The sequence below is a fragment of the Anabrus simplex genome, chromosome 3, assembly GCF_040414725.1.
Source record: "Anabrus simplex isolate iqAnaSimp1 chromosome 3, ASM4041472v1, whole genome shotgun sequence".
NCBI lineage: Eukaryota > Metazoa > Arthropoda > Insecta > Orthoptera > Tettigoniidae > Anabrus > Anabrus simplex.
In genome coordinates, this window is record NC_090267.1 from 428,604,000 (window position 1) to 428,629,035 (window position 25,036).

Below are 25,036 nucleotides of genomic sequence, written 5' to 3' on the forward strand. Positions count from 1 at the left end.
GCTTGCTTGCTTGCTTGCTTGCTTGCTTGCTTGCTTGCTTGCTTGCTTGCTTGCTTGCTTGCTTGCTTGCTTGCTTGCTTGCTTGCTTGCTTGCTTGCTTGCTTGCTTGCTTGCTTGCTTGCTTGCTTGCTTGCTTGCTTGCTTGCTTGCTTGCTTGCTTGCTTGCTTGCTTGCTTGCTTGCTTGCTTGCTTGCTTGCTTGCTTGCTTGCTTGCTTGCTTGCTTGCTTGCTTGCTTGCTTGCTTGCTTGCTTGCTTGCTTGCTTGCTTGCTTGCTTGCTTGCTTGCTTGCTTGCTTGCTTGCTTGCTTGCTTGCTTGCTTGCTTGCTTGCTTGCTTGCTTGCTTGCTTGCTTGCTTGCTTGCTTGCTTGCTTGCTTGCTTGCTTGCTTGCTTGCTTGCTTGCTTGCTTGCTTGCTTGCTTGCTTGCTTGCTTGCTTGCTTGCTTGCTTGCTTGCTTGCTTGCTTGCTTGCTTGCTTGCTTGCTTGCTTGCTTGCTTGCTTGCTTGCTTGCTTGCTTGCTTGCTTGCTTGCTTGCTTGCTTGCTTGCTTGCTTGCTTGCTTGCTTGCTTGCTTGCTTGCTTGCTTGCTTGCTTGCTTGCTTGCTTGCTTGCTTGCTTGCTTGCTTGCTTGCTTGCTTGCTTGCTTGCTTGCTTGCTTGCTTGCTTGCTTGCTTGCTTGCTTGCTTGCTTGCTTGCTTGCTTGCTTGCTTGCTTGCTTGCTTGCTTGCTTGCTTGCTTGCTTGCTTGCTTGCTTGCTTGCTTGCTTGCTTGCTTGCTTGCTTGCTTGCTTGCTTGCTTGCTTGCTTGCTTGCTTGCTTGCTTGCTTGCTTGCTTGCTTGCTTGCTTGCTTGCTTGCTTGCTTGCTTGCTTGCTTGCTTGCTTGCTTGCTTGCTTGCTTGCTTGCTTGCTTGCTTGCTTGCTTGCTTGCTTGCTTGCTTGCTTGCTTGCTTGCTTGCTTGCTTGCTTGCTTGCTTGCTTGCTTGCTTGCTTGCTTGCTTGCTTGCTTGCTTGCTTGCTTGCTTGCTTGCTTGCTTGCTTGCTTGCTTGCTTGCTTGCTTGCTTGCTTGCTTGCTTGCTTGCTTGCTTGCTTGCTTGCTTGCTTGCTTGCTTGCTTGCTTGCTTGCTTGCTTGCTTGCTTGCTTGCTTGCTTGCTTGCTTGCTTGCTTGCTTGCTTGCTTGCTTGCTTGCTTGCTTGCTTGCTTGCTTGCTTGCTTGCTTGCTTGCTTGCTTGCTTGCTTGCTTGCTTGCTTGCTTGCTTGCTTGCTTGCTTGCTTGCTTGCTTGCTTGCTTGCTTGCTTGCTTGCTTGCTTGCTTGCTTGCTTGCTTGCTTGCTTGCTTGCTTGCTTGCTTGCTTGCTTGCTTGCTTGCTTGCTTGCTTGCTTGCTTGCTTGCTTGCTTGCTTGCTTGCTTGCTTGCTTGCTTGCTTGCTTGCTTGCTTGCTTGCTTGCTTGCTTGCTTGCTTGCTTGCTTGCTTGCTTGCTTGCTTGCTTGCTTGCTTGCTTGCTTGCTTGCTTGCTTGCTTGCTTGCTTGCTTGCTTGCTTGCTTGCTTGCTTGCTTGCTTGCTTGCTTGCTTGCTTGCTTGCTTGCTTGCTTGCTTGCTTGCTTGCTTGCTTGCTTGCTTGCTTGCTTGCTTGCTTGCTTGCTTGCTTGCTTGCTTGCTTGCTTGCTTGCTTGCTTGCTTGCTTGCTTGCTTGCTTGCTTGCTTGCTTGCTTGCTTGCTTGCTTGCTTGCTTGCTTGCTTGCTTGCTTGCTTGCTTGCTTGCTTGCTTGCTTGCTTGCTTGCTTGCTTGCTTGCTTGCTTGCTTGCTTGCTTGCTTGCTTGCTTGCTTGCTTGCTTGCTTGCTTGCTTGCTTGCTTGCTTGCTTGCTTGCTTGCTTGCTTGCTTGCTTGCTTGCTTGCTTGCTTGCTTGCTTGCTTGCTTGCTTGCTTGCTTGCTTGCTTGCTTGCTTGCTTGCTTGCTTGCTTGCTTGCTTGCTTGCTTGCTTGCTTGCTTGCTTGCTTGCTTGCTTGCTTGCTTGCTTGCTTGCTTGCTTGCTTGCTTGCTTGCTTGCTTGCTTGCTTGCTTGCTTGCTTGCTTGCTTGCTTGCTTGCTTGCTTGCTTGCTTGCTTGCTTGCTTGCTTGCTTGCTTGCTTGCTTGCTTGCTTGCTTGCTTGCTTGCTTGCTTGCTTGCTTGCTTGCTTGCTTGCTTGCTTGCTTGCTTGCTTGCTTGCTTGCTTGCTTGCTTGCTTGCTTGCTTGCTTGCTTGCTTGCTTGCTTGCTTGCTTGCTTGCTTGCTTGCTTGCTTGCTTGCTTGCTTGCTTGCTTGCTTGCTTGCTTGCTTGCTTGCTTGCTTGCTTGCTTGCTTGCTTGCTTGCTTGCTTGCTTGCTTGCTTGCTTGCTTGCTTGCTTGCTTGCTTGCTTGCTTGCTTGCTTGCTTGCTTGCTTGCTTGCTTGCTTGCTTGCTTGCTTGCTTGCTTGCTTGCTTGCTTGCTTGCTTGCTTGCTTGCTTGCTTGCTTGCTTGCTTGCTTGCTTGCTTGCTTGCTTGCTTGCTTGCTTGCTTGCTTGCTTGCTTGCTTGCTTGCTTGCTTGCTTGCTTGCTTGCTTGCTTGCTTGCTTGCTTGCTTGCTTGCTTGCTTGCTTGCTTGCTTGCTTGCTTGCTTGCTTGCTTGCTTGCTTGCTTGCTTGCTTGCTTGCTTGCTTGCTTGCTTGCTTGCTTGCTTGCTTGCTTGCTTGCTTGCTTGCTTGCTTGCTTGCTTGCTTGCTTGCTTGCTTGCTTGCTTGCTTGCTTGCTTGCTTGCTTGCTTGCTTGCTTGCTTGCTTGCTTGCTTGCTTGCTTGCTTGCTTGCTTGCTTGCTTGCTTGCTTGCTTGCTTGCTTGCTTGCTTGCTTGCTTGCTTGCTTGCTTGCTTGCTTGCTTGCTTGCTTGCTTGCTTGCTTGCTTGCTTGCTTGCTTGCTTGCTTGCTTGCTTGCTTGCTTGCTTGCTTGCTTGCTTGCTTGCTTGCTTGCTTGCTTGCTTGCTTGCTTGCTTGCTTGCTTGCTTGCTTGCTTGCTTGCTTGCTTGCTTGCTTGCTTGCTTGCTTGCTTGCTTGCTTGCTTGCTTGCTTGCTTGCTTGCTTGCTTGCTTGCTTGCTTGCTTGCTTGCTTGCTTGCTTGCTTGCTTGCTTGCTTGCTTGCTTGCTTGCTTGCTTGCTTGCTTGCTTGCTTGCTTGCTTGCTTGCTTGCTTGCTTGCTTGCTTGCTTGCTTGCTTGCTTGCTTGCTTGCTTGCTTGCTTGCTTGCTTGCTTGCTTGCTTGCTTGCTTGCTTGCTTGCTTGCTTGCTTGCTTGCTTGCTTGCTTGCTTGCTTGCTTGCTTGCTTGCTTGCTTGCTTGCTTGCTTGCTTGCTTGCTTGCTTGCTTGCTTGCTTGCTTGCTTGCTTGCTTGCTTGCTTGCTTGCTTGCTTGCTTGCTTGCTTGCTTGCTTGCTTGCTTGCTTGCTTGCTTGCTTGCTTGCTTGCTTGCTTGCTTGCTTGCTTGCTTGCTTGCTTGCTTGCTTGCTTGCTTGCTTGCTTGCTTGCTTGCTTGCTTGCTTGCTTGCTTGCTTGCTTGCTTGCTTGCTTGCTTGCTTGCTTGCTTGCTTGCTTGCTTGCTTGCTTGCTTGCTTGCTTGCTTGCTTGCTTGCTTGCTTGCTTGCTTGCTTGCTTGCTTGCTTGCTTGCTTGCTTGCTTGCTTGCTTGCTTGCTTGCTTGCTTGCTTGCTTGCTTGCTTGCTTGCTTGCTTGCTTGCTTGCTTGCTTGCTTGCTTGCTTGCTTGCTTGCTTGCTTGCTTGCTTGCTTGCTTGCTTGCTTGCTTGCTTGCTTGCTTGCTTGCTTGCTTGCTTGCTTGCTTGCTTGCTTGCTTGCTTGCTTGCTTGCTTGCTTGCTTGCTTGCTTGCTTGCTTGCTTGCTTGCTTGCTTGCTTGCTTGCTTGCTTGCTTGCTTGCTTGCTTGCTTGCTTGCTTGCTTGCTTGCTTGCTTGCTTGCTTGCTTGCTTGCTTGCTTGACTTTTTACTTCTTGTTACTATGCCCTCATCATTTTTTTTCATTTCCTACAGATTCCTTAAGCTCCTGCTCCTCCCTTTGTTCATAAACAGTTCTATTCTCTCCCTGTCAGACCTTTCCTTTTCACTTTGCCTAACCATTTCTTCACTGTGTTCACCTCTCTGCCTTTCCTCTTCCCTGGCTATGTCCATAGCTGCTTCTCTAAACATATGTATTCTCACGCTGTTGTCCACTGCTCTTTTCTTATCACTTTGCACAGCCACTCTTTCACTATGTTTGTCTCCCTGCTTTTCCTCACTCAGCTTCCTGTTTCCCTTTGCTCTTTCCTTGTCACTTCGTCCGTCTTCTCTGACCTTGCTTTCTAAAACTTGCCTTTCTTCCACGCTTCCCCACCACTTCTTCTTGCTTCCAATTCTTTTCTAATACCCATAATTTCATCACTGTCCAAAATCTGGTCCATTGGCCATTGTTTACCACCAATTCCTAGCCCCTAATGTGAGCTCTTAATCCTTGAAGTCTGGCCTTTACTAAATGTTTCTTAAGTGTTTTTACATTCTTCATCCCTTCTCTTCCCATGTCCCTCTTAATCCAAATTTTTGTACTCTGTAGATTACCCGTGTTTCTTATCACTATTTCCGCCATCAGGGAGGATAACAATTTCACTTTTATCGGCCTGTTACCCTGTGCTTTACCTATCCTTTCCACGTCGTCTATGTCCACTTCACTGAAGTTCATTTAATTCGGTTTTGGATGACTTCCACAACTTTGTAAATTGTCATCACTTTGTCCTCTCCTTTTTCTTCCGGCACTCCATATGTAAATAAGCATTTCTTCCTGTGTTCCTGGGTACTGTCTTCTATTTTTGCCTTCAGCTTCATCACCTCTTCTTCCATATTTCTTATTTTCTCTTCGAGTGACACGATTTCTCTCTCGTTGTTCCCCACTTCGGTTGTTATTTTGTCTGTTTTTCCCCTGAATCCATTGCCTCATATTTTCAAACTCTTTTTTCAATTGTTCCTGAATCACAATTTTTTATCTGTTCAAATGGGCATACTTCTTCCACAACATCCTTTACTACCCTCCTTATGATCTCCACATCTTCCCAGCTCGTGTTGCCACAGGGAGACAGGCCAAGGTTTACTTCCACGCCCCCTATAACTAGCAGTACCATAATCACGGCTACCGCCAATAACATCTCACCCTTCATACTTATTTTCACTTTGTCTCTTTCTCTTTTGGCTGTGTCCTTCTTCTTTCTCCCCTGCCATCTTCCAGTAACTACCCAATACTGCTCCACACCGATCATCTTCCTCTTCACTCTTGTCTTCCCTCTTGCACTTACCACTCACACTCCACTCCCGCTCTACGGACACACTCGGCTCAGCACATCTGCATACTATGCGACCTTAGGCTAGACTGCCTTATATACATCAATGATATGTGTAAAGAAGTGGAATCAGAGATAAGGCTTTTTGCAGATGATGTTATTCTGTACAGAGTAATAAATAAGTTAGAAGATTGCAGCTGCAAAATGACCTCAATAATGTTATGAGATGGACAGTGGGCAATGGTATGAGGATTAACAGGGTTAAAAGTCAGGTTGTGAGTTTCAAAAATAGGAAAAGTCCTCTCAGTTTTAATTACTGCATTGATGGGGTGAAAGTTCCCTTTGGGGATCATTGTAAGTACCTAGGTCTTTATATAAGGAAATTTATATAAGGAAAGATCTTCATTGGGGTAATCACATAAATATGATTGTAAATAAAGGGTACACATCTCTGCACATGTTTATGAGGGCATTTAGGGGCTGTAGTAAGGATGTAAAGGAGAGGGCATATAAGTCTCTGGTAAGACTCCAACTATAGTATGGTTCTAGTGTATGGGACCCTCACCAGCATTACTTGATTCAAGAACTGTAAAAAATCCAAAGAAAAGCGGCTCAGTTTGTTCTGGATGATTTCCGACAAAAGAGTAACGTTACAAAAATGTTGCAAAGTTTGGGCTGGGAAGACTTGGGAGAAAAGAGACGAGCTGCTCGACTAAGTGGTATGTTACATGTAACAAGTGGTATGTTCCGAGCTGTCAGTGGAGAGAGGGCGTGAAATGACATCAGTTGATGAATAAGTTTGAGTGGTGTCTTTAAAAGTAGGAAAGATCACAATATGAAAATAAAGCTGGAATTCAAGAGGACGAATTGGGGCAAATATTCATTTATAGGAAAGGGAGTTAAGGATTGGAATAACTTACCAAGTGAGATGTTCAATAAATTTCCAATTTCTTTGCAATCATTTAAGAAAAAGCTAGGAAAACAGCAGATAGAGAATCTGCCACTTGGGCAACTGGCCTAAATGCAGATCAGTAGCAGTATTGATTGATTGATTGATTGATTGATTGATTGATTGATTGATTGATTGATTGATTGATTGATTGATTGATTGATTGATTGATTGATTGATTGATTGATTGATTGATTGATTGATTGATTGATTGATTGATTGATTGATTGATTGATTGATTGATTGATTGATTGATTGATTGATTGATTGATTGATTGATTGATTGATTGATTGATTGATTGATTGATTGATTGATTGATTGATTGATTGATTGATTGATTGATTGATTGATTGATTGATTGATTGATTGATTGATTGATTGATTGATTGATTGATTGATTGATTGATTGATTGATTGATTGATTGATTGATTGATTGATTGATTGATTGATTGATTGATTGATTGATTGATTGATTGATTGATTGATTGATTGATTGATTGATTGATTGATTGATTGATTGATTGATTGATTGATTGATTGATTGATTGATTGATTGATTGATTGATTGATTGATTGATTGATTGATTGATTGATTGATTGATTGATTGATTGATTGATTGATTGATTGATTGATTGATTGATTGATTGATTGATTGATTGATTGATTGATTGATTGATTGATTGAGCAGTTAATCCTGTGACTTATGAGATAGTTGCAGTGAATCAAGTTCCTTAACTCTCCATGCTACATAACTGGTTCGTACTATAATTGGAATGTTTTGGACTTCTTAGTCAAATCTGGTTCCAACAGGATGGATCATCAGGGTATTTTACAATAAATGTATGAAAATACCTCAATGATGTGTTTATAGAGACAAATGGATTGGAAGAGCTCCTCTGAAATGGCCACCCCAAAGGTCAGATGTGATATTCTATTAAAATGGGGGTACATTAAACAGGTCTTGCCAAAAAATGCAATAGAAGATATCTGAGGAATTTAAACAATCTGTTCAAAATTCATTTTCTTCCATCACACCCGCCATGTTATGGAAGATTTCATATCATTCTTGCAGACAGTAATTCTGTGCTGTGAACGTGGCAGTGTGCATATATATCCTCTGGAGCAAATTGTCTTATTTATCTTATTTATCGTAAATATGTTGTTTAAATAACCTTTTGCAGGTGTGTCTACAGTTCAGAGGGGAGTAATGGAATATTTGGTATTTCCTATAGTAATCTGAAGTCTAGGTCCTCACTAATTCAAACAGCTTGACAATTTTTTCCAAGCAACTTCAGTGCTGCAAAGGAATGGCGCAGTGATTGGTTTCTCCTGAGTGGCAGCCTTCATTTAAGTCCCCCTCTTGGTTTTGATCTGCCATGGAAAACATGGGTTGCTATCAACAGGGCTCAAACCCTCCATGGACTATGTGCTTCATCCCTGGATATTATAAGGCTTATGATCTTTCCATAGCTGCAATTATGGTGAGGTGGAGCAGACAATCCATCACATTGTTACTGAGTGTGAAAGAAGGCCATTCTCTGGACTTGTGGACAAATTTATCACAGCTTCAGTGCAGACCATATAGTGGCTGGATAATCTGAACATTATTTTGTGAAATCCTCTTTTAAATTGTTGATTGTCTCAGTGTTTCATCATTGTTTTTGCATATATCTAGCTATTATGATTACCGTATGTTTCATGTAATTATATAACATGTGTGTTGTAGTTGTAGTAGTAGTATGATGATGATAATATGGCCTCAGCTACCATGTGCAAACATTTTAATTTGATGCCATCTGGCTGCTTACTTATCAATTTCAATGCTTCGTTTTACTCTAGGCCTACTAGATGGCAGAGTAAACTGAATCTCTCTTGGGCATCTAAGGCTTGAGTTTTAATGAATGTTACATGCCGACATTGTACACATGGAGTGTCAAATGGAAATTTTTCTGCCCTTCAAAATTTCGTATACCTCTGCGGGCCAACACAGCCTGATCCACTGAGGAAACTGCTACGACAACGACGATGACACTACTACTACTACTACTACTACCACTATACAGTGCATCTGAAAGTCAGCCTAGAACCAACTAACAATTGATATGATACTAATAGGTTGTTAAGAAAGAGGTAACTATGGAAACAGTAGTATACCATGCCCCACATTTCTGGAGTTTTGATTCTTACGCTGTCTTCCTTGAGCTCTTGACAGTTTTTTAAAATGCGGTCACAGAATACTCCAGAAAATTGGGCAAATTTTTTTGACAGAGTAATCAATGGCTTGGTGACAATTTCAGGAATAGTAAGTAACTTTTAAAAACAATATCATAAAAGTGTGACAGAAAGGTACATTAAGCAGCAGTTGCGTTGGGTCCTTTTGACCTGCAGTTGCAAATGAAAAAGCATACGTGTATTACTGCACAATATGAAGTCCTGATTCTTGGCTGAATGATCACTGTTTTGCCATTTCATTCAAAGGGCCCTGGGTTTGATTCTAGGCTCGGCTGAAGACGTTAACTTCATAATAGTTTATTCCTTCCGATCGGGGACTGGATGTCTGTCTCCGTCTTAATACAAAACCGACACACCACACACTACCGACTATAAATACATATTTAACTTATACATATATATATATACTATATATTTTATAACGGTATGTGGCCTCTAGGGAGACCTGCTCCAGGTATTTTGAGTTGATGCCCATGAATCTATAATACTGACCATAATGGCCAACAGTGGTCTGTATTGAAGCCCATGGACAAACTGAATGTTTGTGAGAGTGGGGCAATACATGCAATGAAATCTAATGTTGAAAGTAGCACAAGCTGGAGACAATAACCAATGATGGTCAAAATCCCCGACCCAGCTGGTAATCGAACCTAGAAACCCTTGGACTAAAGGCCAGCATGCTAACTAGTTAAACTATGGAGCCACACCATAATGTAACACTTACACACCATAAAGTAACACTTACACATAAAATAAGAAATTTGCTTAGCTGCTCACCAATTTTCTAGACATTTCTAAGTATATCTTCTAGCAGAATATGAACACACTTGCATCAGGTCAAATCTCATAACAATAGCAAATGCGCAAGAAATTATTGTCAATAATGACCCCTACTGCACTATGACAAATAACTCAAAAGCAGATGAAATTACATAGTGCTGGCAATATTTTATATTAACACTAGCTGATGTACCCGTGCTTCACTACGGAATTCTACATTGTATAGAGAATTCTAGGGGGCTGCCTGGCCGTGGCGGTAAAGGCGTGCTCAGTTCGCCCGGAAGGACGTGGGTTCGAATCCCCGTTAGGAAGTTATAACATTTAAGAAATGAGATTTCCACTTCCGGAGGTGCATATGGCCCTGAGATTCACTCAGCCTACACCAAAAATGAGTACCAGGTTAATTCCTGGCGGAAAAGGCAGCCGGACGTAGGGCTAACCACTCTACCCCAACAAGTGCCGAGGTTATGGATAGTGGAAACTTTTACCTTACACCCCTCCCAGGGCCTTCATGGCCTGTACCGAGAAGACTGCTTTAAACATAATTCTAGGTTAGGTAGAGTACACGTTGCGAGCAAGAATGTATTAAATTGCAAAGCTCTTAACATTACCCTAAAACACGACGGCGATATCACCAAACATATTTTCTCATATGAAGACTGAGTTAGGGAATTTTCACTGTAACACATTTCGCTTGCATACCATCAGTCACAATCAGGTTGGGAAGCTTTCATTTTAATGGTAGACACTCACTCTCCACCTGCCTTTTTACATCCTCAGAAAGAGTGTCTTACTGGTTTTCCCAACTGAAATTAACAAACATTACAATGACGTCAGTAGGAATGGCGCATTTAAAAGCAATGCTTTCATATGAAATACGCGATCAAATCACAAACCACACATTTTCTCACTTTTAACGAACAGGTCTAAGCTACCAATATTACAGTCCAAAGTTCCAGAGCTGGGATGACCAAGCCGCAGACAGTCGTGATCCGTGAACACACTTCGTCTTCTTTTCGGCGGGGAAGAGGTCGAATAGTGGAGACTCCCAGGGCAAAAACCATGCCCTTTTACTAATCTATTTCCTGGGACTATACGATGAGTCGGTAAATATCAATTTAATACACTGGCAGCGGAAAAATCTATCTGATTTAGAGGCAAATTTTTCCTCCAAGCCAGAGGAGAAACCCACTCTTCACTGCTAGTTTGGAATAAAATGAATGTAGAATTTAATAAAAGTCAAGAGGAAGAAGCTTAAGAAACTGCTCTTTTCAGGGTTGAATTTTGAGTCATTTAGTGAATTGTGGTGTTATAATTTGAAATAGGCCTAAATTGTTATTCTAGACCAGGCCATACTACTACTACTACTACTACTACTACTACTACTACTCGCGTGCTGCTATTGAATGGCTGGTGTTGTTTAGTGCTCCGCGTATTTGCTTAATTAAGTGGTGTTTTAAAGGCTGTGTATGGTTAAAATATATTGCGATTATAAGTGGAAGTGCTGCCTTTCAGAACGCGGTATTATCTCTCTTTGATGAGCTAAAGAGGCATCCCTTTTCTGACAAACCACACATGTTTTAAGGTTATGTTTTCAAAGAGAAAAGAGAGTAGAGGTACTGAGAATAGAAATGTCAAATCCAAAGAGGTTGAAATAGACGTAGAAAACCAAAGAGATACTATGTCGGATGAGGAGCTGGACGTAACCATGGAACTACAGAGTACGAAGACTATAAACCAAAGAGTAGGATTAGAAGAGATGCGACTAGAAATTGATAAGTTAGTCAAGCATAGTGAAGACTTATTAGCATTAGTTAAGATGACTCCCAATACGAAAGCGGAGATAAAGAAAGGTATTAAAGAAATGGGACAAATGGCAGAAATAATCCGTAGTCGTTCGTGGGAATGGGAACAATTTGATGTGAATGAAGATCCAAAGGCTAGGACTGATTTGGAACAGGGCACTACCTCCAGTAAGAAAATAACCCGTGATGTTGGGACACAGGCGCAATTCAGTGACAGAGTGCTAGATATAGAGCAGACCCTTTTGGAAGCTACGTGCTTTGACGAGTTTGCGAAGCTATTGGATAAGGAATGGCCTGACTGTGTTTACAGTAACACGCACGTCATCTCCGGAAATATAGGGAAATTGACTGATTGGGATATATCAATGGTTGTAAATCCCAAACATCTTACAGAGGAGGATGGAATTATGAGAAGCATGAAGAATATGCATACAGAAATCTCTGACTTGCTGAACTCTAATCTGGAGGAAGGTAAGACGGAATTCCTGCGCACTGTTACGCAAACCTACACGAGTCGAGGAGGAGAGCGGGAGAAGCTGCGATATGTATATGTAATACCATATTCATTTAATCAAGATGGAGTAAATGACCTGCAGAGCCTGTATTCATGTCTCACCCACTGGAGAGAGATAATTGAGACTCATGCAAGAAAGAAGGTGCTGATAACTATCCCGGATACCCTTGATCGGAATTATATAAGGAAAATCTTGGAATGGATGTTTCGTAAGAGTGATATTGAAATAGGGTGCTTGGAATCGGGTAAAACGCAGGTAAAACAGGCTGTTTCTGTGGGATTAACATCGAAAAAGAAATCCTTAAATGACAATACTCAGGAAACAGTTACGTGCAAAGCTGCGGGAAAAACGTACGCCGAATTGCTTAAAACAGTAAAGGAAGGAGTAAACATCGAAAAAATTGGTGTTAAAATAAAACGAATAAGGAAAACAGCAAAGGATGACCTTATACTTACTGTAGAAGGTAAAGGAAAGGCTGACGTATTACAACGTGAGATAACTAAAAACGTCAAGGAAATAGAGGTTTCAACAAAAAGGAAGGAGACAACAATTCTAGTGTACGGTATGGATCCGGATTTAAATGAAAACTATCTCAGAGCAGCACTCTCCTTAGAAGCTGCTGTCGAAGAATCTCAGATCAATATTACGTCCGTAAGACCGGGGAGGTTCGGAAATCTGAATGCTACCGTAATATTGCCAACGGAACCATCGAAAATACTGTTAAAGAAAAAGAAAATAAATGTGGGATGGGCAACCTGTATGGTGAAGGAAAAAGTTACAGTTGCAAGGTGTTTTAAATGTCTTGGATTTGGACATAAAGCGCCACACTGCGACGTTAAGGATGACCGGTCACGGAGCTGTCTAAATTGTGGACAAGAAGGCCATTTGGCAAAGGATTGTGGGAACATTTCGTTTTGCACCATGTGCCAAGTGGAGGGCCACCGCTCAGATCAAATGAAATGCCCTACTTACAGGAAGCTAATATTAGAGGCAAGGAAGTTGAATTTAAACGACCAATAATGGACATACTGCAGGCGAATCTCATGAGGAAATCCGACAGTCATGACATCATGTATGCGACAGCCTTGGAAAAGAAAGTAGACTTAGTGCTTGTTAGCGAGCCAAACAGAAGGCGAGTAGCCGAAGGTGGTTGGTTCACGGACAAAAGATGTGATGTAGCTGCATATTTTTTAAATGATAAGTTGGAGGTGCTAAGCATAAGGGCAGAAGAAGGATATTTGTGTATTCAACTTCAGCAATATCAGATTTATTGTTGCTATATCTCTCCTAACATCCCTTTTGATATTTTCAAAGCTGAAGTAGATGCAATAGTTCAGGACTGCATGGCGTCAGGTATTGAATCTATCATTCTCGGAGACCTAAATGTCAAGTCGCCTCTGTGGGGGGCACCAACTGCAGATCGTAGGGGAGAATATTGGGCAGAATGGATAGCGACCCTAGACTTGGTGGTTCATAACACTGGAATCTTACCAACTTTTTCCAGAGGGAACTCAGAGTCTTTCATAGACGTCACCTGCTCAACGCAGGGTATAGCATCATTCATTGTTGACTGGGAAGTTATGGAAGATGAATCTCTCAGCGACCATCGTTTTATTTACTTTCAAGTTAAGGGATCGAAGAAGCTTAATGATATCACGAAAACGGTGTGGAACTATAATTGGGAAACCTTTAAAATTGCAATCGAGTGGATGTCACAAACTGTAAATACAGTGCAACATACTCTAAAAGATGTAACTACTGCTCTTAAAGATGCTTGTAGGACCAGCCGATTGAGGGGATCAACAAAATATAAAACACGAGTCCCTTACTGGTGGAACAATGAAATAGACATGCAAAGGAAAGACTGCAATTGCAAGAGACGAATTCTTACAAGATCTAGGAAAAAAATCAGCCAGGTCAACTTACCATTAGAAGCTGACTATAAGGCATCAAAGAGGCAACTAATGAAGCTAATAAAGGATTCTAAGAGAAATCTCTGGCAAAAGCTATGCGAAGATCTAGACAGTGATATCTGGGGAGCGGGATATAAGATAGTGACCGGTCGAATAATCAACAGGGTACCAGTTCAGCTCCCAGCTGATAGAAGGAAAGCCATAGCAATGGAGTTGTTCCCTTGTACTAATGACAGACTTGAAACGGAATCAGATTTTTGTGTTGCAGAACCGTTCACTGTGGTTGAGTTACAAGAGGTAGCACGCAATATGAAGACTGGTAAGGCACCAGGTGTAGATGGAATCCCACCAGAAGCCATCAAGTACCTATGCAGTTGAGGTGGCACCTGGTTGGATCTTATCAGTCTTCAATGATTTGTTAAAAAAGCGTGAATTCCCCGATGAGTGGAAAGTAGCCAAGCTAGTGCTGTTATTGAAGGCAGGGAAACTATCATTAGATCCATCAGCATACAGGCCACTGTGCTTATTAAACACCTTGAGCAAACTTTACGAAGGATTGATTAAAACTAGACTGGAGAAAGAACTTGAACAACAGGGAGGACTTTCTTCGAACCAGTTTGGATTTAGAAAGGGTAGAACCACAACCCAAGCTATTGAGAGGGTGATTCAAATACAGGCAGAAAGCAGTGAGAAATGGGCTGCCTTATAACGCTAGATGTCAAAAATGCTTTTAACACTGCTTCTTGGAGCATTATTTTGAGAGAACTTCGTAGGATGAACATTTCTCAGTATCTACAACAAATAATCGTTAAGTACTTCAAAGGACGAAGAATACGATTTCATGATTTAGAAGATCTTGAAATGAGTGCTGGCGTTCCACAGGGATCTGTCCTAGGACCCACCTTGTGGAACATTCTATATGATGGTGTCTTACGCCTGCAGCTAACAAAAGGGACAACATGTATTGGTTATGCAGATGACCTTGCAATAGTGGTAATAGCAGAGAATGTAGAAGAACTGACCTTCCGAGTAAATGAATCACTGAGACGAGTTAACCTTTGGATGGTAAATAATAAGTTGAGATTGGCTCCACATAAGACTGAGGCTGTAATTTTGAAAGGTTCCAGGAATTGGAAAAATGTCCGTTTCTTATTAAATGATACAGTGATTATCCCAGGAAAGTCTGTACGATACCTTGGGGTTCTTATTGACAGGAATTGCACATTTGGTGCACATGTGAAGGCAGTAACCCAAAAGGCAGAGAAGAAGGCATCGGCATTAGCCAGACTTATGCCTAACATCGGGGGACTAAGAACAGTTAAGAGACAGATTATGTGCTCTGCAGTATATTCCATTTTACTTTATGCTGCACCTATCTGGCACAATGCACTCAGGAGGAAGATTCACCGAAGAGCTATGGAAAGAGTACAGAGGAAAATGCTGCTCAGAGTTACCTGTGCATATCGAACTGTTTCGACAGCAGCTTTACAAGTTGTAGCTGCCAGTATTCCCATTGACCTCCTCGTTGCAGAGAGAAAACTTTGGCATGAAAGGGGTGCAACTATATCTGCTGAGGAAAAGAAAGCCTCGAGGAACCAACTCTTACTAGAGTGGCAAGACCGATGGGATGGCACAACCGATGTTGGCCAATGGACAAAAAAGCTAATACCCAACATAGAAGACTGGCTTAAATGTAGACATCGGCAGGTAGATTACTATCTGTCGCAGATCCTGACAGGACATGGAAGATTCGGCGTATACGCCATGAAGATGGGAAAGACGCAGGGAGATGGTTGTTGGTACTGTTCTGAAAGGGATACAGTAGAACACACCTTTTTCCACTGTGTTCGATGGGAAGAAGAACGAAGAAAAGCCTGCCAACAACTTGGCCGACAACTCACGCCAGGGAATCTGGTTCAGATTATGTTAGAGAGCCCGTTTGCCTGGAACACAGTAAAGGCAATGGCGCCAAGCATTATGGGGATGAAGGAGAAAGAAGAGAAAGGAAGAACTTAATAACATACATCACTCCATTCTGATGTCATGCCGACAAGCAGTTCCAGAATGGTTTGAGTGAAGAGGGCAGGGGTTTTTAGTTGGTGGAAATCCAACTCCCACACAGAGTGGTGTCTTTAAAAGATTTTCCCCTGCCATAACAAAAAAAAAAAAAAAAAAAAAAAAAAAAAAAAACTACTACTACTACTACTACTACTACTACTACTACTACTACTACTACTAGTTCGATATGCACAGGTAACTCTGAACAGCATTTTCCTCTGTACTCTTTCCATAGCTCTTCGGTGAATCTTCCTCCTGAGTGCATTGTGCCAGATAGGTGCAGCATAAAGTAAAATGGAATATACTGCAGAGCACATAATCTGTCTCTTAACTGTTCTTGGTCCCCCGATGTTAGGCATAAGTCTGGCTAATGCCGATGCCTTCTTCTCTGCCTTTTGGGTTACTGCCTTCACATGTGCACCAAATGTGTAATTCCTGTCAATAAGAACCCCAAGGTATCGTACAGACTTTCCTGGGATAATCACTGTATCATTTAATAAGAAACGGACATTTTTCCAATTCCTGGAACCTTTCAAAATTACAGCCTCAGTCTTATGTGGAGCCAATCTCAACTTATTATTTACCATCCAAAGGTTAACTCGTCTCAGTGATTCATTTACTCGGAAGGTCAGTTCTTCTACATTCTCTGCTATTACCACTATTGCAAGGTCATCTGCATAACCAATAGATGTTGTCCCTTTTGTCAGCTGCAGGCGTAAGACACCATCATATAGAATGTTCCACAAGGTGGGTCCTAGGACAGATCCCTGTGGAATGCCAGCACTCATTTCAAGATCTTCTAAATCATGAAATCGTATTCTTCGTCCTTTGAAGTACTTAACGATTATTTGTTGTAGATACTGAGAAATGTTCATCCTACGAAGTTCTCTCAAAATAATGCTCCAAGAAGCAGTGTTAAAAGCATTTTTGACATCTAGCGTTATCAAGGCAGCCCATTTCTCACTGCTTTCTGCCTGTATTTGAATCACCCTCTCAATAGCTTGGGTTGTGGTTCTACCCTTTCTAAATCCAAACTGGTTCGAAGAAAGTCCTCCCTGTTGTTCAAGTTCTTTCTCCAGTCTAGTTTTAATCAATCCTTCGTAAAGTTTGCTCAAGGTGTTTAATAAGCACAGTGGCCTGTATGCTGATGGATCTAATGATAGTTTCCCTGCCTTCAATAACAGCACTAGCTTGGCTACTTTCCACTCATCGGGGAATTCACGCTTTTTTAACAAATCATTGAAGACTGATAAGATCCAACCAGGTGCCACCTCAACTGCATAGGTACTTGATGGCTTCTGGTGGGATTCCATCTACACCTGGTGCCTTACCAGTCTTCATATTGCGTGCTACCTCTTGTAACTCAACCACAGTGAACGGTTCTGCAACACAAAAATCTGATTCCGTTTCAAGTCTGTCATTAGTACAAGGGAACAACTCCATTGCTATGGCTTTCCTTCTATCAGCTGGGAGCTGAACTGGTACCCTGTTGATTATTCGACCGGTCACTATCTTATATCCCGCTCCCCAGATATCACTGTCTAGATCTTCGCATAGCTTTTGCCAGAGATTTCTCTTAGAATCCTTTATTAGCTTCATTAGTTGCCTCTTTGATGCCTTATAATCAGCTTCTAATGGTATTAAGTTGACCTGGCTGATTTTTTTCCTAGATCTTGTAAGAATTCGTCTCTTGCGATTGCAGTCTTTCCTTTGCATGTCTATTTCATTGTTCCACCAGTAAGGGACTCGTGTTTTATATTTTGTTGATCCCCTCAATCGGCTGGTCCTACAAGCATCTTTAAGAGCAGTAGTTACATCTTTTAGAGTATGTTGCACTGTATCTACAGTTTGTGACATCCACTCGATTGCAATTTTAAAGGTTTCCCAATTATAGTTCCACACCGTTTTCGTGATATCATTAAGCTTCTTCGATCCCTTAACTTGAAAGTAAATAAAACGATGGTCGCTGAGAGATTCATCTTCCATAACTTCCCAGTCAACAATGAATGATGCTATACCCTGCGTTGAGCAGGTGACGTCTATGAAAGACTCTGAGTTCCCTCTGGAAAAAGTTGGTAAGATTCCAGTGTTATGAACCACCAAGTCTAGGGTCGCTATCCATTCTGCCCAATATTCTCCCCTACGATCTGCAGTTGGTGCCCCCCACAGAGGCGACAGCAGCTTTACAAGTTGTAGCTGCCAGTATTCCCATTGACCTCCTCGTTGCAGAGAGAAAACTTTGGCATGAAAGGGGTGCAACTATATCTGCTGAGGAAAAGAAAGCCTCGAGGAACCAACTCTTACTAGAGTGGCAAGACCGATGGGATGGCACAACCGATGTTGGCCAATGGACAAAAAAGCTAATACCCAACATAGAAGACTGGCTTAAATGTAGACATCGGCAGGTAGATTACTATCTGTCGCAGATCCTGACAGGACATGGAAGATTCGGCGTATACGCCATGAAGATGGGAAAGACGCAGGGAGATGGTTGTTGGTACTGTTCTGAAAGGGATACAGTAGAACACACCTTTTTCCACTGTGTTCGATGGGAAGAAGAACGAAGAAAAGCCTGCCAACAACTTGGCCGACAACTCACGCCAGGGAATCTGGTTCAGATTATGTTAGAGAGCCCGTTTGCCTGGAACACAGTAAAGGCAATGGCGCCAAGCATTATGGGGATGAAGGAGAAAGAAGAGAAAGGAAGAACTTAATAACATACATCACTCCATTCTGATGTCATGCCGACAAGCAGTTCCAGAATGGTTTGAGTGAAGAGGGCAGGGGTTTTTAGTTGGTGGAAATCCAACTCCCACACAGAGTGGTGTCTTTAAAAGATTTTCCCCTGCCATAACAAAAAAAAAAAAAAAAAAAAAAAAAAAAAAAAAAAAAAAAAACCTACTACTACTACTACTACTACTACTACTACTACTACTACTACTAGTTCGATATGCACAGGTAACTCTGAACAGCATTTTCCTCTGTACTCTTTCCATAGCTCTTCGGTGAATCTTCCTCCTGAGTGCATTGTGCCAGATAGGTGCAGCATAAAGTAAAATGGAATATACTGCAGAGCACATAATCTGTCTCTTAACTGTTCTTGGTCCCCCGATGTTAGGCATAAGTCTGGCTAATGCCGATGCCTTCTTCTCTGCCTTTTGGGTTACTGCCTTCACATGTGCACCAAATGTGTAATTCCTGTCAATAAGAACCCCAAGGTATCGTACAGACTTTCCTGGGATAATCACTGTATCATTTAATAAGAAACGGACATTTTTCCAATTCCTGGAACCTTTCAAAATTACAGCCTCAGTCTTATGTGGAGCCAATCTCAACTTATTATTTACCATCCAAAGGTTAACTCGTCTCAGTGATTCATTTACTCGGAAGGTCAGTTCTTCTACATTCTCTGCTATTACCACTATTGCAAGGTCATCTGCATAACCAATAGATGTTGTCCCTTTTGTCAGCTGCAGGCGTAAGACACCATCATATAGAATGTTCCACAAGGTGGGTCCTAGGACAGATCCCTGTGGAATGCCAGCACTCATTTCAAGATCTTCTAAATCATGAAATCGTATTCTTCGTCCTTTGAAGTACTTAACGATTATTTGTTGTAGATACTGAGAAATGTTCATCCTACGAAGTTCTCTCAAAATAATGCTCCAAGAAGCAGTGTTAAAAGCATTTTTGACATCTAGCGTTATCAAGGCAGCCCATTTCTCACTGCTTTCTGCCTGTATTTGAATCACCCTCTCAATAGCTTGGGTTGTGGTTCTACCCTTTCTAAATCCAAACTGGTTCGAAGAAAGTCCTCCCTGTTGTTCAAGTTCTTTCTCCAGTCTAGTTTTAATCAATCCTTCGTAAAGTTTGCTCAAGGTGTTTAATAAGCACAGTGGCCTGTATGCTGATGGATCTAATGATAGTTTCCCTGCCTTCAATAACAGCACTAGCTTGGCTACTTTCCACTCATCGGGGAATTCACGCTTTTTTAACAAATCATTGAAGACTGATAAGATCCAACCAGGTGCCACCTCAACTGCATAGGTACTTGATGGCTTCTGGTGGGATTCCATCTACACCTGGTGCCTTACCAGTCTTCATATTGCGTGCTACCTCTTGTAACTCAACCACAGTGAACGGTTCTGCAACACAAAAATCTGATTCCGTTTCAAGTCTGTCATTAGTACAAGGGAACAACTCCATTGCTATGGCTTTCCTTCTATCAGCTGGGAGCTGAACTGGTACCCTGTTGATTATTCGACCGGTCACTATCTTATATCCCGCTCCCCAGATATCACTGTCTAGATCTTCGCATAGCTTTTGCCAGAGATTTCTCTTAGAATCCTTTATTAGCTTCATTAGTTGCCTCTTTGATGCCTTATAATCAGCTTCTAATGGTATTAAGTTGACCTGGCTGATTTTTTTCCTAGATCTTGTAAGAATTCGTCTCTTGCGATTGCAGTCTTTCCTTTGCATGTCTATTTCATTGTTCCACCAGTAAGGGACTCGTGTTTTATATTTTGTTGATCCCCTCAATCGGCTGGTCCTACAAGCATCTTTAAGAGCAGTAGTTACATCTTTTAGAGTATGTTGCACTGTATCTACAGTTTGTGACATCCACTCGATTGCAATTTTAAAGGTTTCCCAATTATAGTTCCACACCGTTTTCGTGATATCATTAAGCTTCTTCGATCCCTTAACTTGAAAGTAAATAAAACGATGGTCGCTGAGAGATTCATCTTCCATAACTTCCCAGTCAACAATGAATGATGCTATACCCTGCGTTGAGCAGGTGACGTCTATGAAAGACTCTGAGTTCCCTCTGGAAAAAGTTGGTAAGATTCCAGTGTTATGAACCACCAAGTCTAGGGTCGCTATCCATTCTGCCCAATATTCTCCCCTACGATCTGCAGTTGGTGCCCCCCACAGAGGCGACAGCAGCTTTACAAGTTGTAGCTGCCAGTATTCCCATTGACCTCCTCGTTGCAGAGAGAAAACTTTGGCATGAAAGGGGTGCAACTATATCTGCTGAGGAAAAGAAAGCCTCGAGGAACCAACTCTTACTAGAGTGGCAAGACCGATGGGATGGCACAACCGATGTTGGCCAATGGACAAAAAAGCTAATACCCAACATAGGAGACTGGCTTAAATGTAGACATCGGCAGGTAGATTACTATCTGTCGCAGATCCTGACAGGACATGGAAGATTCGGCGTATACGCCATGAAGATGGGAAAGACGCAGGGAGATGGTTGTTGGTACTGTTCTGAAAGGGATACAGTAGAACACACCTTTTTCTACTGTGTTCGATGGGAAGAAGAACGAAGAAAAGCCTGCCAACAACTTGGCCGACAACTCACGCCAGGGAATCTGGTTCAGATTATGTTAGAGAGCCCGTTTGCCTGGAACACAGTAAAGGCAATGGCGACAAGCATTATGGGGATGAAGGAGAAAGAAGAGAAAGGAAGAACTTAATAACATACATCACTCCATTCTGATGTCATGCCGACAAGCAGTTCCAGAATGGTTTGAGTGAAGAGGGCAGGGGTTTTTAGTTGGTGGAAATCCAACTCCCACACAGAGTGGTGTCTTTAAAAGATTTTCCCCTGCCATAACAAAAAAAAACAAAAAAAAAAAAAACCTACTACTACTACTACTACTACTACTACTACTAAAGTGAGCCTCTGCCGTAAGTATGCACACTGCTCATTCAAAACAGCGCGTGGGAGTGGGGATCGAACAGCTGGAATACTATGATGAACCGGTGTGTTACGTACCAGCTGTATCAGAAAATGTATGAACCAGAGGAATGGCATGCTAAAGAAAAAAGTTTTCTAACTCCCCGGCTATTTTCCGCCAGTAATCAGTCAGGCTATTATACTTGGTATGCAGCAGTAATCCCATCTATCAGAGTTGAGAGGCAGCATAAGAGACAAAGAACACCGCCACAAACAATGGTCAATGTAATGTTATTGTTCACCAATGTTATGCGTTTTCGATATTGTAGGCCTTCACATTTAGTTTTCTTCATACTTTGAAATACCACTCCTATCATAGTCGGTACGGTAAAACTGAATAAAATATACATGATCAGAAACTGTATTCTCTGTAACTTTTGTTATGTAGTACTTTTCGATAGGATCAATAACATAGGCATTTAAAAATTAAATTTTAGGCGCCTTCCCCTAAACTACATTTTAATCCAGTTCGAATAAAATTGTTTATAGCTTAGACTGTAGTTTCTTATTCCCCGTCTCTATATACCGATTTTCATTAAATTCTGTTAACCCATTTTCTCGTGGCTCGGAGTTGATCTGGACTTAGCAACAAAAATGCTAATTCATGAATATCTGTGTTATCATAGCCGGTTCGGTAAAAATGTAGACATAATTAGTTGGAAATTTAATTCTATATAACTTTTGTTATGTAATATTTATCGATACGACCACTAATAATATAAATATTTGAGAATTAAATTTTATGCCTTCCCCCAAACTACCATTTCACTGAGCGTGAATAAAATTATGTATAGCCTAGATTTTAGTGGCTCATTCTCCGACTTTGCATACAAATTTTCTATGAGATTTGACCATTAATAACGTGAATATTTAAGAATTAGTTTTTTGGCCTTCCCCTAAACTACCATTTCACTCAGCGTGAACAAAATTATTTATAGCCTAGATTGTAGCGACGTATTTTCCAACTTTGCCTACTAATTCTCATTAAGATAAAACCACTAATAACATAAATATTTGAAAATTAAATTTTAGGCCTTCCCCTAAACTACCATTTCAATCAGTGTGAATAAAATTATTTATGGCCTAGATTGTAGCGACTTATTCCCCGACTTTGCATACCGATTTTTATTAAATTCTCTTCAGCCGTTTTCTAGTGATGCGTGTACAGACAGACAGACAGACAGACAGACAGACAGACAGACAGACAGACAGACAGACAGACAGACAGACAGACAGACAGACAGACAGACAGACAGACAGACAGACATTACAGAAAAGTAAAAATTGCATTTCCTTGTTACTGTGGACATGGCCGATACATAAACACCATTCTTTTCAAATTCTGAGCAAAGTACAGACAAAACTCTTATTTTTATATATATAGATTTGCAACTAGTGCCGTGACCTCATTCTATACCTCTTAAATCGTTAGAAACTGAGTCTAACCATCATCATCTTGGTCTCCCTCTACTTCTCTTACCCTCCATAACAGAGTCCATTATTCTCCCAGGTAACCTATCCTCCTCCATTCGCCACACGACCCCACCAACGAAGATGGTTTATGCGTACAGCTTCATACATTCAGTTCATTCCTAACTTAACTTTTATGTCCTCATTCCGACTACCCACCTGCCATTATTTCCACCTGTTTCTACCAGCAATCATTCTCGCTACTTTCACGTCTGTTACTTCTAACTTATGAATAAGATATCCTGAGTCCACCCAGCTTTCACACCCGTTAAGCAAAGTTGGTCTGAAAACAGACTGATGTAAAGATAATTTCGTCTGGGAACTGACTTCCTTCTTACAGAATACTGTTGATCGCAACTGCGAGCTCATGCTTTAGTTTTACTGTACCTTGTTTCATTCTCACTATATTCCCATCTTGGGAGAACACACAACCTAAATACTTGAAATTATCTACCTGTTCCAGCTTTGTATAGCCCCTGCAAGTACCCTGAACCAAAACATAAATGCCTTTGATTGATTTTAATAATCTACCCTTAATCCCATAGTGCGGCCTGAATCCAGTATTCGGAAGATAGTTGGTTCGAGCCCCCACTGTTGGCAGCCCTGAAGATGGTTTTCCGTGGTTTTCCATTTTCACACCAGGCAAATGGTGGGGCTGTACATTAAATAAGGCCATGGCCACTCCCTTCCCACTTCTAGCCCTTTCCTCTCCCATTGTCGCCATAAGACCTATCTGTGTCGGTGTGACGTAAAGCAACTTGCAAAAAAAAAACCTCACTTTTACTTACTTTTTACTTATTAAGAAGCCTGCCCTTTTAGACAGATTGCCATATTCATACTTTCACTGTAGCTGTAAACCAGACTGTTTTTTTTTTTTTCATTTACTTGAACCAGCTATATGGCTGACTTGTCAAAGACAAGCACAATAGTCTGTAATTAATAAATATTAAACACATTAGGAAATCAATTTTTATAGGTTCAGTATTGTACTTTTGAGCATAAACTTTAACATTAGAAAAACATAACTACAGATTATTTTAAAAATTTCTCTACAGGAAGGGAAGAGGTTAAAACAATGTGAATCCCTCTGTCCAATACTTTGAGATATGGTGAAAATTAGTTTTGAATGTTACCATAAGAGAATGGTTTTAATTTCACTCTGAGATAAGTAACACATCCTTCTGTCTCAGATATTTGCAGCATCTCTCCTGGCAGCTTCATGTCCTTCAGCAGCTGGCCTTCTCAACATTTCCAACATTCAGTCAGGCTTGTATACAGGAGCGTAAGTATTCCTGGAAAACATTACGATTAACAAAAAAAAACTAGTTTTGACTCAACTCTCACTTTTTGCCTTTTCCATTTCAGATTTGGTGTGGAGCTAGGTCTGGGCTAGTCCAATATATAGCACCAGTTCACAGGTCTTTTGAGATTGTAGCCTAATGACTTGAACTTAATAAATATAAAAATGACTCTATATGTGTCTGTTGACTTGAATAGTCTCCCATGGATTGTCTGTCATCAGGGAATTTTCTGGATACTATATACAGAATACCAATGCCTCTAAATATATATATACACCGGTATATTTGCCTGCCTATCAAGCATGGCTTCGTAAAACAATCCGCAGAGCTGTAGATCCACCAGAATGAAGGATATAATATACAGTGATTAGCGATCCCATCCTTCATATCAAGTGTTATCAAGCCAAAGATCAATACCCATTCTGATACTGGTAATCTGGCAACCTTGTGTGTATCTGTGAATGACAGAAAATTAGGTTGAAAGCATGAGAACACACCTATCCACAGCTTTCTCCGATAGGTGACTAGAGTCAGCCATAAGGTTCTGTATGAACTGCACACCATGCAGCGTGGCTGGCCTATTTGAGTGTAATGGAGGAGCTGTGTCGCTGAGACCACAGAGTTAGTAAATAATACACTACAGGTAGCACCAGCACCACCGTCTGCAAGAGAATCACTGCAGCAATTAGAGCATGTTGAACTCTCAGCTTTTGGCAAAAAGCTCCCTCAGCTGTACTCATCAATGTAGAGAACTTTTAAAACTGTGTCGATATTGTTATGATTTAAAATTCTTATATGTCAACATTCTCAGATACTGCAGTATACCATGTAATTCAGCCACCCCTTCCAATGTAGTTTTACGCAACCCAAGTAACGTGCGACATGGTTATAAGGTGGCTATTCCCCTACAGGTGTATTGTATGGTAGTAATGTCCAGTGAGCATATT

General features: G+C 41.7%; 1 pseudogene; it reads left to right on the forward strand.

Moving 5' to 3' along the window:
- The window catches only part of LOC136866839 (uncharacterized), a 53,025-nt pseudogene that overhangs the window by 14,808 nt on the left and 13,181 nt on the right, over positions 1-25,036 (forward strand).